Source organism: Phocoena sinus, chromosome 1 (genome assembly GCF_008692025.1).
Source record: "Phocoena sinus isolate mPhoSin1 chromosome 1, mPhoSin1.pri, whole genome shotgun sequence".
Taxonomy (NCBI): Eukaryota; Metazoa; Chordata; class Mammalia; order Artiodactyla; family Phocoenidae; genus Phocoena; species Phocoena sinus.
In genome coordinates this window covers 114,689,764-114,702,325 of record NC_045763.1, presented here as the reverse complement: position 1 = coordinate 114,702,325, position 12,562 = coordinate 114,689,764, and the positions used below count along the sequence as shown (strand labels likewise).

General features: G+C 56.1%; 1 long non-coding RNA gene across 1 annotated transcript; it reads left to right on the top strand.

Annotated features, from left to right (window-relative positions):
• The first annotated feature begins 1,533 nt into the window (after positions 1–1,533).
• Positions 1,534–2,856, top strand: LOC116739554. Its single transcript, XR_004345632.1, has 3 exons — positions 1,534–1,671; positions 1,798–1,860; positions 2,596–2,856. It is a non-coding gene; the product is annotated as an uncharacterized LOC116739554 (long non-coding RNA).
• Positions 2,857–12,562: the final 9,706 nt, after the last annotated feature.

Genomic DNA, 12,562 nt, shown 5'->3' with positions numbered 1-12,562 from the left:
TGACGGACTTTTCCTCTCTCCAACCAGGAAATTCCATGATCTTGCTTACTGCTGTCTTGGGAAGTCCTTTCCAGTGTCTAACCAAGATCTGTACTGCTGAAGTACCAGTTCTTTGACCCTTGGCTTGACATGGCTAATTGGAGAGGTAAGGAAGAACTGCCACCCAGGTTTAGTCACTTTATTGAGCTTCCCGGACTCCAGCTGTTGGGATAGGGAAACTGAGACTTGGCCAGATTGATGAGGGGCCCAAGTGCCCCTTAAAGACTTGGAGGCCCCAAGTCTAAAAGCTTTTGTTTAGAGAAGTGGAGTCAGTGTCACAAATGCTTTGAAATTTCCCTTCCTTGCCCCCATCCCCACCCAAAGAGAGAGGCAGGAGCCAGAGACCATTGGCAAGTAGTGATAGTCTTCTAGCTCGGGTGCAGTGGGGGTGGAAGGCAGTCTCCCCCTCCAGCCACTGGGGACGTTCCAGCAGGGTCCCTGAGAGATCCTGGGAGGGTAAGAATTCCCTCCTTCTGTAGCTCAAGCAGAAGGCTGAGAATGGTCACCTTGAGCTAGAGGGGCACCTATAAGGGGCACTGAGCAGGGGCCAGCTTTGCAAGGGAATCCTGAATGAGGAGCAGGTGGAGAGAGAAAGGAGGCCATTCTCAACTGAGGAAGGGTGGGCTGGTAGGGAGGGGCTAGGGATAATTTACGATATCACTGTTCACCGCCCCGCTTTCCCAGCCCCCACCCTCTTCCCAGCCCCCTGCTACTGTACGGTTGCTAGGAGATGCTCCCTCTGTCTGGAGCTGGGAGGGTGTAACAGGCGGAGACTGTTCCATCTGGACTCCTCCTCCCCCACCCAGAGGAGGGCCCTGCGCTGGGCTTCATCTACCACCCCTTCCCAGGCCCTGACAGACACCAGTTTCCTCTGCTGTTCCCCCAAATCCAGCCAGCCTGGGGCTAGCAGGGTTCCCAGACAGGCTGAGGATCTGGAGCAAGGAGGGGAAAGAGAGCTGTGGAGGGTGATGCTAACAGACTTAGCGGGCACTGAGGGGCAGCTGGCTCACCTCGGGGCCTCTGGGAGCCAGCCCAGGCTGGGAATAGGGCCAGAGGGCGTCAGGGACACAGGCCTCAAGGAGCCCAGGTTTGAGGGAGACTGAGTCCCTACCTTTGGGGAGCTTCCAGTTTGATGGGTGAGGCAGACCTCCCATCCCCACCCCTCCATAGTATGGTCAAGGTCAAGGTTAGGGACTGGCAAAGGTGGGGTTGGGGGCAGGGAAGGGAAGGAGGAGGTGGGACAGGGAGGAAGGAGGCAAGTCTGGAAAGTCTGAGAGTCTAGGTAGGAGGAAGGTGACACTGATCTGAGCAGAGATGGGCAGCGCAGCGGTGTGGCCTAGAATTTCAGAAAGAATTTCTTTCTGAAATTCTCTTCTCAGATTTTTTTTTTTTTTTTTTTTTTTTTGCAGTACGCGGGCCTCTCACTGTCGCGGCCTCCCCCGCCGCGGAGCACAGGCTCCGGACGCGCAGGCTCAGCGGCCATGGCTCACGGGCCCAGCCGCTCCGCGGCATGTGGGATCTTCCCAGACCGGGGCACGAACCCGCGTCCCCTGCATTCGCAGGCGGACTCTCAACCCCTGCGCCACGAGGGAAGCCCATCTTCTCAGATTTTAAAGCTGTTGGAGAAGTCGGGTGAGGAGAACTTTCGGGGCTCCCAACTCCGGGTGGGGCAGGAAAGGAATGCTGTGCCCACAGCTGTGCTTCTGACACCTGATTTCTGTGTAGCCCCTATTGATTTTATTCTTTTTATTCTTCTAGGCACAGCTTCCCTCCACCCCAGGAAGGAAGGGACTGACCTTGATCTGGCACCCACTTGCTTGTGTAAGCCCTTTCCTAGCCATTGTCTCAGTTAATCTTCCAACGGTCCTGAAAACTGGTGCTACTGTCCCCGCTTTACAAAGGCATAATCAGAGCCCCAAGTCACAGGACTAGTAAGTTGGGCTGGGCTTCAAATGGGACTTGGTGGCTCCCACAGCATATGCTGTCTCCCTCCCCTGTGCTGACTTCCTGCAGAACGTGTTCCAAACACAATCGGAGGGACTGAGAGGAGAGACGGCCAGATTGGGGAGGGGGGGCCTTCTCTGCATGTTCTCAGGGGAGGAAGGGGCGCTCCTTCTCAGGTGCAGGAGTGAAGTCAAAGGAATGCTGAAACAGTCCTTGCAGGTTAAAGACAGGACTGGGGAAGAGGCCACGGGAGCTGTAGAGGTCACCAAAATCTTCCCAGGTTTGTCCCGAGCCAAGGAAGTATGCTTTCTGTCTTCCTGAAGCAAGTGCCCTGGGCCACCGCCTAGCCTCTCACCTGTTTGGGATCTGAGCTCCTGCCCTGGGCATGCCCTCTCTGCCTCCCCCTCCACACACACAACCCCTGCCATGGCCCTGCGTAGAGCACCTAGAAGACGCTCCTAGACTCATCCATTGTCATGGTGGCCCCCTTTTACATGGAGCCCTCCCTGGTCTCTTGCGTTTCCTAGTCACTGAACACTTGCCCTCTGCCTCCTGCTAAGGTCTCCATCCAAAGAGAACCTTTTTCAATCTTGACATTTTTTTTCTTTTCAGACCAAAAGAAGAACCTACTTCACCCAGCTGGCTTGGGTTCCCTCTGAGAAGCCGTCCTGATTGACTGAAAGATAAGGCTAAACTCTAGCAAGCTGAAGAGCTCTTTCAAGAAGCCTTTGAGCCAGAGAGAAGTGGGGAGGCCCTAGTCTCCAGCCTGGGCAGCCCACTGTATCTGGAGCCACCTGGGATAACACTTTGCTTCACCATTGCTCCCGGGTCTACAAGCTGTCCATCCCACCCGTCCTGGTTTCTCCTGTGTTGTCTGAGCTGAGATTCCTCTGAGATGGAAGTCCCATCTCCTGTCTAATAAAGACTCTTGAATACTGACCAACAGTACTAGTGGTAGTGGATGTACCTGGGCAGGGGAGGGGCTGAATGAGAGGAGGGCAGTACCAGGCTCCCTCTAAGAGACCAATGCTATAAAAGCCACCATTGCAACAAAAGGGGGAAGCCTCACTAAGACAGAACTCCCACCTGTGGGGGATGGGTTGGGGAGGAAAGATCTCCTTGGCTCCTCCCACCTCTCTGAGTCATCCCAAGGCCCCTGGGAACACCATCCATGATCTGGTCAGTCCCAGCTCAGAGCAGTGGGCTGACGCTCCCAGCCAAGGAGTCCCCTAGGTACCACCCCAAGGACCAAGAGGATGGGAGAGGGTGGGGTTGCTCCCCCAGAGTGCCTGTGTGGGAGGTCACTGGATGGCCCTCTGTCTCAGCCACCAAGGGACACATCCTTAGAAATGTCCTCCAGGGTTTGAACAGATCAGAGATAAAGAGCATCCCTGCTTCACAGGGCCACCCACTCCTGCTTCCTCTCTGTCCACCCTCAGTAGAGGCAGAAGGGGAAGAATATGCTTAACAAGAGGGATTCAGGTTAGACAGCAGGTAGGACTTCCCAACAATACCTGGGAGGGAACCTGAGGGAGCAGGGGAACCACAGCAAGAAGGAACTGTGCTCTTGGTCTCATTTGCCCCATAACACACCTGCATAAAACATGCTCCCCCAAAAGATAGCGCCCCCCCCTCCAATCTCTAGAGATTTCCTGCTGGAAAGTGTTAGCAGAGTCCAGAGTGCCAGCTCCTTTTAAGCCTTCTACCACTCCCTAAAAAGTCCTTCCTCCCATCTAACAACAATCCCTCTGTGGAACTATAGCTGGAATCCTGGGATTTTTCTAAATAAAAAGGCTTAAGATAATACACATGGTTCAATTCCAACAGCACAAGAGGGAAAGTATGCCTCTTAACCCTCCCCTGTTCCCAGCCACCCACCTCCTCTCCCAAGAGGCAACCACTGGTGCCTATGTCCTCCCTGAGATACTCTGCACATCCAAGCACGTATGTCTACACACCCCTCCCCTTCCATTTAAACACTGACCACAGCATTTTTAGCTCCTCTAGGCCAGGGCTCCTAGCCTCAGGTCAAGATGAACCACAGGGGGATCCTTGCATCTGCTGAAATTGCACACAGAATGCTGGCTAGGCACCTGGGCATGATTTCCAGGAAGAAGGAATGCGTTAAGAGCCACCTGTTCTAGCCCAGCTCCTCATTTTACAGAGGAAACTGAGGCCAGAGAGGGGAAGGGCTGTGTCCTGGGTCCTCAGCATGGTGGAGGCCCATGAGGAGAATTCCAAGCTCCCCTAACCTACATTCCAAAGAGCCCCAGGACCCCCCACAAGGACAGGGTCTAGGAGGGCTGGTTGAGGCCAAGGATGCACCCAAGAAAAGGCGGTTCCATTTGTATCACAATCTGGCTTATTTAAGGGGTGGAGCCTGGGCTCACCAGGTCAGGCAAGTGCTTCTGAAGTTCCCAGACCTCCTTTCAGGATCCTTCCAACTGCGCAGCCTTGCAAGGACCCATTGCAGCCCTGCGGTCAGCCCCCAGAGGAGGAGGGGTGAATGGAGACAGGGTCTGGCCTGGGATCAGCAAGAAGGAAGTTGCCCAGGTCTGCCCTCCCCTCCCCTCCCCCTGCTTTTGTTTGGACCCTGGAGCCTAAGCCTCAACCTTCTATGGCTTCCTTACCCTCTGGGTTTTGGGGGGCCTGGGCAGGGAAAAGCAGCCCTCTGCCTCCATCAGTGGCCTGGGCTCCTGGCTTGGAAGGGAGGCTCCTGGTGAAGGAGCTGGGGCGGCACGAGGAGGTGGGAGGAAGGACTTACGTGAGCACAGGAAAAGAAAGCCGGACACTAGTGACAGCAGGTAGGAGAGGAGCCACAGAGGGTGGGCTGCCTTTTGGAAACAGAAAGGCCCAGACCCAGACAGGGGCAGAAGGGGTGGGGAGGGACCCCTCCCTCGACAGGGATGCCAGGACTGGGCTGGGAGGGTCCAGGCAGACACTTAAGAATCTGCTCTCAGAGTCCCACTGAGCATATGCAGATGAGGTCTGTCTATATGCAAATGAGACCGTCTGTATGCAGATGAGGGAAGAGGGCATTCTCTTCTCAGGGTTACCATAGAGCCCATCCCTACCCCCTTCCCTCAGGGCCCCAGGTGCAGGGCAGCCTGCAAAGAGGCCAGGCCTGGGGAGGAGCAACCTGCAATAGAAGGTTAGACTTTGGGAAGAACTTACCAAAAGGAAAATGACCAGTCCTGTGAAATGAACTGTAGAGGAAATGAGGAATATAGAGGGGCTGCTGAGAGAGCCAGGCAAAAAAGATGGGGGTGGACTGTGAAAGAACATCTCAGTCACCCAGAAACTCAGGCAGACTGCAGAAAGCTTTGAAAGGGAGGCAGGAAAAAAAAGAATTTCGATTGAGTATCCACTTTGTGCCAGGTCCCACATGGAGTGTCTTCCACTGTCTCACTATTCCCGGCGATAACCCTGTGAGGCCTTTCACAGATGAGGCCCAGACAGACTGACAGGTCCAGGTTACACAGTTTGCAAATGGCAGGGCCCTGGGCTGTCTGACTCCATGGCAGGCAGCCATGGCTTAGGATCTCCTTACTCCTCCCTTCTGGCAAGCCGCTCCTCTAACCTGAGGGGAACTGAAGGGCCTTAGGGGTTGGGAGGCTGTGCCTGAGTGAGCAGTGCTGCTACCCGCTGAGGGGAGGTCTGGCTGGGTCTCAGGCCCAGAGAGGGCCTGCCGAGGGCTGGGAACTGGCGGTGGAAGGTAGGGTGTGGCTGTGGGGGTAGCTGAGTGGGCAGAAGCCGGGAGGGGGACATCAGGGCTGGGAAGGACGCCAGGGATAATACGGTGGGGGAAACTGAGGCCCACAGGGATTGGGAGGATTGCCCTCCTCACTCAGCAGATCCAGGTCCAAGCTGGGCCTGAACCCAAGGCACTGCGCCCCCAGCCCAGGGCCCCTTTCTGGGAATGCAGAGGCTGGGAGTCGGGGCGTCTTGGAGAATAGCCTCTCCTCTTCCTTCGGTGGCCCCTGGTCCCCCACATCCCATGGTGTAGCCAAGGCCTTTGTGGGGAAGCCGTGGGGAAGAGAGGCCCCTTGTTGGCCCATTCATTTTGCTGGAGGCTCGGCCAATGCCAGCCCAGGCACCGGCTGGGCTCTCCTTCCTGGGGGTGCCAGCCGGCCCCCACCCACTGCCACTGCCCGCTCCGCTCCCCAGCTCTGGCGTTTCCTGGAGCCTCAGGGCTTTGGCCCTGGTCCCGGCTGAAGGATGGCGGGGAGCCCCAGCCCCCGCGTCCCCCGCACCTCTCCTTTCACACGCTGGCACCAGAGCCGTGGGAACGCTGGACGGCAGCTGGGCACCGGTGCCCGGCTCTGCCCACCCCCAGCCCGGCCGACCTCAGAGAGGGGAGAGGGACAGGCTGCCCCAAAAAAAGCCCCCTCCGGGATGGGGCCCTAGAAATCCTTAGCACTAATTATGAATCTGGGGACAAACAAGGCATTTGCAAGTCAATTAGTGACAGAACTTTCCCAGGAAAGAGCTTCATCCAGGCTCAGCTTCAGACAGGGCCACATGCTGGGTCATCTTGTCCCTCCCCCTGCCTCTGCCCTGCTCAGAGCTCAGGGACAGAGGCCGCCCAATGTTCTGCCAGTCCCTACGTGGCGGAGGGTCTCAGAGCCCTGATGGGCAACGAGGGGCAGGAGGGCAAGGCTGCACTCCGCTGAGGTCAGCTGGAGGTCACTATAGCGCTGCCACCAGGAGATGTCCCATCAGGGCCCTGGCCTCAGTTCCACCTGTGACAGAACCTGGCTGCTCCTGGATGGAATTGCCAAGGAGACAGCTGGCCCGGACAGGGTGGCATGGATGGGTTGACAGGAAAATAGAAGTCATTGTGAAAGGGCCGAGGGGAGATGCTACCTGGAGGACACAAAGAAACCAGGACAAGAGGAGACCAAGGGAGAGACAAGTGGTCCCGGGCATCTCAGCTCGTGCCCAGGCAGGAGGCACATAATCCGAGGGGGCGCAGCCACACACATGGGAACGTCAGGCGGACTAGCCGGCCATCTGGGGCCACTTCCCATAGAGAGGGCGACAGAGCCCGTGAGGCGGCTGCTCCCAGGCGGGGGCCTTTAGCTGGGAGAGGGGCTCTCTGCTGAGAGGACCCCTTAATTGGGGGAAGAGAGTGAGGGAAGGGGCTATTTGGGGGCAAAAGCCCTAGAGCCAGCCTCGCCATCTGAGGGAGATTAAGGGATTATAATTAAAATGCGTTTGAGGGACTCCAAGCAGGTGGGTTGGGGCTGGTGCTAACGATCTAATTGCTGCCTTTAGCCAGGGCTTTAGCCAGGGCCTGGCTGCTGGGGCTCGGTAATGAGTGGGGGTGGGTTCCTTTTAAAGGAGGGTGGGTGAGAAGAGGCGGAGTTGCAGGGCCAGGAGGGGCAGTCTTTCTCTCCACTGTGAACACCTCAGCTCACGGGATCCTGTGCCCCGGTGAGGCTCCCCCTACTGCTCTCCCTGAGGAAACCAAGGGGAAGGCTGCGGTTCAGTGGAGTTCTGGAAGCCTGGAGAAGAATCTGGGGGGCCAGGAGTGAGCAAGGAGGATACTTACGTTCCCACAGAGAGAGGACATTGAGACGGGGATGGTTAGGGTGTCCTGGGAACAGTTACAACGCCAACACGAACTGCAAACGTACTCTGTGTCGAGCATTGTATAAAACACTCTATAAACTGATTTCACCCTCACAACCATGGTAAAGTAGGTCTCCCCCTCGGGACTAGGGCTGGGCCCAGCCCCCTGGCTAAGCAGACGCCAGGGGTCCCACTGGCCAGGGGTGGCTCCTTTCTAGGAAGGGACGAACAAACCCTCTCTAGACTCTGAGAGACCTCAGGCTGAGTGGCAGAGCATGCAGATTGTAGCCCAAAGACCCCGGACTCTGGGAGTCCAGCCTGACTGAAGTGGTGCAGACTCCCTCCTGCCTCGCATGCAGAAGGTACACTAGGGACCTGGACACACATCAGGTGTCACACCGCTAAGCCTTTTCATATGCTGTTCCCTCTCCTTGGAAAGCCATCCCTTCTGCTCCGTTTCTGCCCTCTGAGAGATCTTCCTCTCCCCTGCAACCCCTAGATCCCCTAAGAGGTAAGGGTTCTCTCTGGCCGCCTAGAGCCTGGATGAGAAGGTGCTTACCACGCATTTAGGAAACAGATGAATGGCCTGGTGAGGGGCCGGTGTTTACTTTTATAACTAAATGTCTGAGCAGCTCTGGGAGGATACAGGGGAGACCAGAAACATTAGTTGCCTCTGGGATGGGAACTGGGTGGTGGAGACCCGGATGCAGGAAGGAAACTTTACTGTGTGGTACACCCTTTCAGGCCTCTAAAGTTTTTATGCCCTTAAAGTGAAGAAATTACTGGGGACCTCCCTGGTGGTCTGTGGTTAAGACCCCTCGCTTCCACTGCAGGGGGCATGGCTTCGATCCCTGGTCAGGGAACTTAAATCCCATATGCCACATGGCCAAATAAGTTATTATTATTATTATTTTTTGGCTGTGTTGGGTCTTTGCTGAGCAAGCTTTCTCTGTTTGCTGCAAGGGAGGTGCTACTCTTCGTTGCGGTGCGCGGGCTTCTCATGGCGGTGGCTTCTCCTGTCGCGGAGCACAGGCTCTAGAGCGCAGGCTCGGTAGCTGTGGCGCACAGGCTTGGTTGCCCCGCGGCATGTGGGATCTTCCCGGAGCAGGGCTCAAACCCATGTCCCCTGCATTGGCAGGCGGACTCTCAACCACTGCGTCACCAGGGAAGCCTCAAATAAATAAATAAATAAATAAATAAATAAAATTAACATTTTTAAAAGTGAAGAAATTATTATTCAGAAATAAATCTAATTTAAAATAATAATTACTGCATCTTTTTTGAAAGCTTGGAAAGGACAGTGTTTAACCCCAAAGGCCAGAGCATAAGAGAACCCCTGAGACTCCTCACTGGGGAGGAAACAGTGCAATTTCAGTTCCTTCCTTCTACCTCCCCCTTCTCTCACCCTGCTCCTGCCTCCTCCCAGGGCCTGGTCCCTGTGCCCCACACTCCGCCGGGTCCTCTAAGAGCATTTCAGTGTTGGCCCAGGGAGCAGAAGCGCCCCCTCCCTATTGGGTGGGCATTGCGGGCAGAGCCCCTGGATTCTCACTAGCCCTGCACAGGGCAAGTCACTGAAGCTCCCCAAGCCAGCAGCTGCCCCTGTGAACACACAGTGACGGCCTGGCTGCTCTCCCCTGAAGAGGTCTGAGGGCGGCTGCCCGCCCTCCTCTGCACATGCCCGAGGGACGCTTGCTGCCCAGCCCCAGCCGTGGGCCCTGCTATCTCCTGTGTGCTCTCTCCCAGACCACCTCCTGTCTCTGCGCCTCCTTGTCCCATCTGGGGCATGGGTGTATCCCTGCCCTTCCTCCCCCTGTATGGCTGAGCTGAGGATAAAGGAGCTCTGGGCACCCAGTCTTAGCATTCTTATCTGAAAAATGGGGATACAAACAGTAGCTATTTGCCAGAGCTGTTGGGGGGATTAAATGAGATAATGTATGTAAAGTGCTCGGCGCGGCGGGGCACGAAGTGGGGGCTCATAAATGGTGGCCGTTATTATAGTTATTAAATGGGAGGGACCCTGCAAAATGTGCTAGCCTGGGGAAGGGACTCGTCATTATTGCTCTGGCTGGGAATAATGAGGCCTTGTGGTAATAGCCCCTCGCACTCCCAGGCCCCTCTGACAAAAGGACGCAGCGGCTGCGGACGGGCCGACAAAGTGAGAAGTGAATGGTACATAATGGGACACTTAGGGGCTTAGCCCAGGCTGGAGGGCGCTGGGAAGGACCCTCCGGCTGTGGCTCCAGGTGCTGAAGGACCCCACAGGCCGGAAACCCAAGCCGATGGGCCGCCCTTTCTTGGCTTCAAGGCGGCTTGGCCAAGAGCCTTCGGCCGCAAACCCAGGTCATCCGGGCCTTCGCTAATATGGACAAAGCGCCCCTAAGTGCCAGGTGCCGCTCTGTGTGTCAGGGCACCAGCCCGCACCAACAGACCCCAGGACCTCAGGCCTCGTGAGGCTACTGTGGGAGACCAACATGAATCCAAGCAAATACTCAAAATAGGTAGAGATGCTGATGAATGATCTGAAGAAAAATAGGAAGGGAAAGGGAACTTAAGGGCTGGAGTCGGGGTGGTGGATTCAACTTAAAATAAGGTGCCTCCGGAAGGCCAGATTTTGTCCAAACTTTCCTTGTGGAAGATGTTAAATAGATGCAAAAATAAATAGACTAATCTAGGGCTTCCCTGGTGGCGCAGTGGTTGAGCGTCCGCCTGCCAACGCAGGGGACGTGGGTTTGTGCCCCGGTCCGGGAAGATCCCACATACCGTGGAGCGGCTGGGCTCGTGAGCCATGGCCACTGAGCCTGCGCGTCCGGAGCCTGTGCTCTGCAACGGGAGAGGCCACAACAGTGAGAGGCCCGCGTACCGCAAAAAAAAAATTAAAAAAAAAATAAAATAAAATAAAAATAAAAAAAAATAGACTAATCTAACGAACCCCCATCTACCCCTCATCCAGCTTCAACGACGGCCAGTCGTTCCACCTGCACCTCCACCTACTCTCCCCCACCTCCCGTGTCACTTTTTAGGAAACTCCAGACTTCTTTCATGGAGGATGTGATTTGAGCAAAGACCAAAGGAGATGAGGAAGCCAGCCACGTGGTCATTAGGGAGGTGAGCATTCCAGGCAGAGGGAGCAAGTGCAAAAGCCCTGTGCCTAGGATTGGAAGATCAGGCTCTAATCTCAGTTTTGCCTCTACTGGCTGTGTAAACTCACACGAGTCCCTTCACTGCTCCGAAACTCAGTTTTGTCATCTGTGAAATGAGGCTGATACCCTCACCCCACAGGGAGTTTGTAGAGGTGGAATGAGAATCTCTGCGAGTGTTTTATAAAGTAGAGCAACACGCCAGGATCAAGGTCTACTCTCAGAAACTCAGTGTCCTGGTGGAGGTGAGGCAAGGCCCCAGGGTACCCAAGACTAGGTAGGGGTTGGGAAGGGGGTCTGGTTTCCTGCAGAAGGTTACCCCCAAACTTAGTGTAGCAGGCTACGGTGATGGGGACGGGGCTTGAGCTCAGAGCTAGGCCATGTCTGCTGGCCTCCCCCTCACCCCCACCCCCATGGATGGGCCACAGGATCCCAGGCTGCTGGAAACAAGAGAAGGGCCAAAGGCCTGAATGGCCAACTGTTCTCTGAGGAGGCTTGGCCCCCTCTAAAGACCCTTATCACCACATCCACCTCCCTCCCAGGGTGATTATCACCCAGAGGGGCCTTTCCTGGGGGACACAAAGAGACCCTCCACTCCCATCCTCTAGGCAGGATAATGGGCCATTCACACTGAGGGGACCCCAGCCCCACACCTGGCCCTCTCAGGCAGCCCCCGACAGCCCCATTGTCCCAGGCCCGCCTTGCACACGGGTGTCAGTGGCAGGGAAGCCCTAGCCCCCAGCTGGAGCGCTCCTGGACTTCCCCCGCCTCCCCAGCCGCCTGGACTCTGGGCTCGATCTCGGGGGGAGGTGGGCCCACCATTCATCCCACACCCGCTCACTCGGAATTTCACTCCTCTCGAAAGTCCTTACAGAGCGATGGGAAAATGGGAGGGAATAATTAGGAAAATCATTAACGTCTCAAGGCCCATCTGAGAGGGATTAAGGGATTAAAAGGCTTCCAACCAATCTCTCCTACTTTAAGGTTGTTGGAGGGGTTTTGTTTCCAGGACTTCTTTTTCCTCTTCTCTTTTCCTGGATTGGGGGACACTAAAGTCTTGGTGGATCCTTCCTTCAAAAGCTGCAGGAAAGGGTCAAGGCAGTAAAATCCGCATGGAGAAGAATGGGGAAGAGCAGGTGTATGGGGGAGGGTCCCTTCCCAAGCTCTCCTGAGCCGCCTTGGGCCGCCTCTCCGGACATGGGTGGAGAGGGAGGGGTGCAGCGGCCAGGCTGGGCCGGAGGGGAAGCCCAGACAGGCCTGCTGAGAGCGGACCGGCTCCCTTGGAAGGCCCCTGAGAGGCCCAGCCCTACATGCCAGGCCACATACACCTCCTCCATGTCCTGGCTGACTGGGTCCAACCGAGGCAAAATGGGCCAGAGGCTCCATGCCACACATCCTGCTCTGGAAGGCCAAGGCAGGAGGTCAGAGAGGAGGGAGCGGGGCGAGAAGGCTGAATCAACAAAGCCTTTCACTGTTTGCAGTAAGCAGCGTACAGCCGCTGTCCTTGAGCAATGCGTGGTCCAGTGGGGGTGAGCAGGTAAAAATGAATAGCTCATTACAACACATCGTGAGGCTGGCTGAAGTGTGAAAGGGGGTGAGGGGGTCTACAGAGGAGGCAGACCTCAGCCAGTCTGGAGGGATCTGGGACAGTGCCCTGGAAGGGTGATTTATCTATGAGAGGATCCCTAAGACCTGGCACCTGGTAGGTACTCAGCAACTGTGAGGTAAATGCTCCACTCGGATGCATCACCCCCTTTTATATGGAGTGTCTCACTGAAATGGTCCCCCTCACCTGGCTCAAGGCAAAACCGGTATTTGGGTTGCTGGAGAGCAGAAGGGCAGGTTAGGGGATGGCCCAAGCTCTCCCT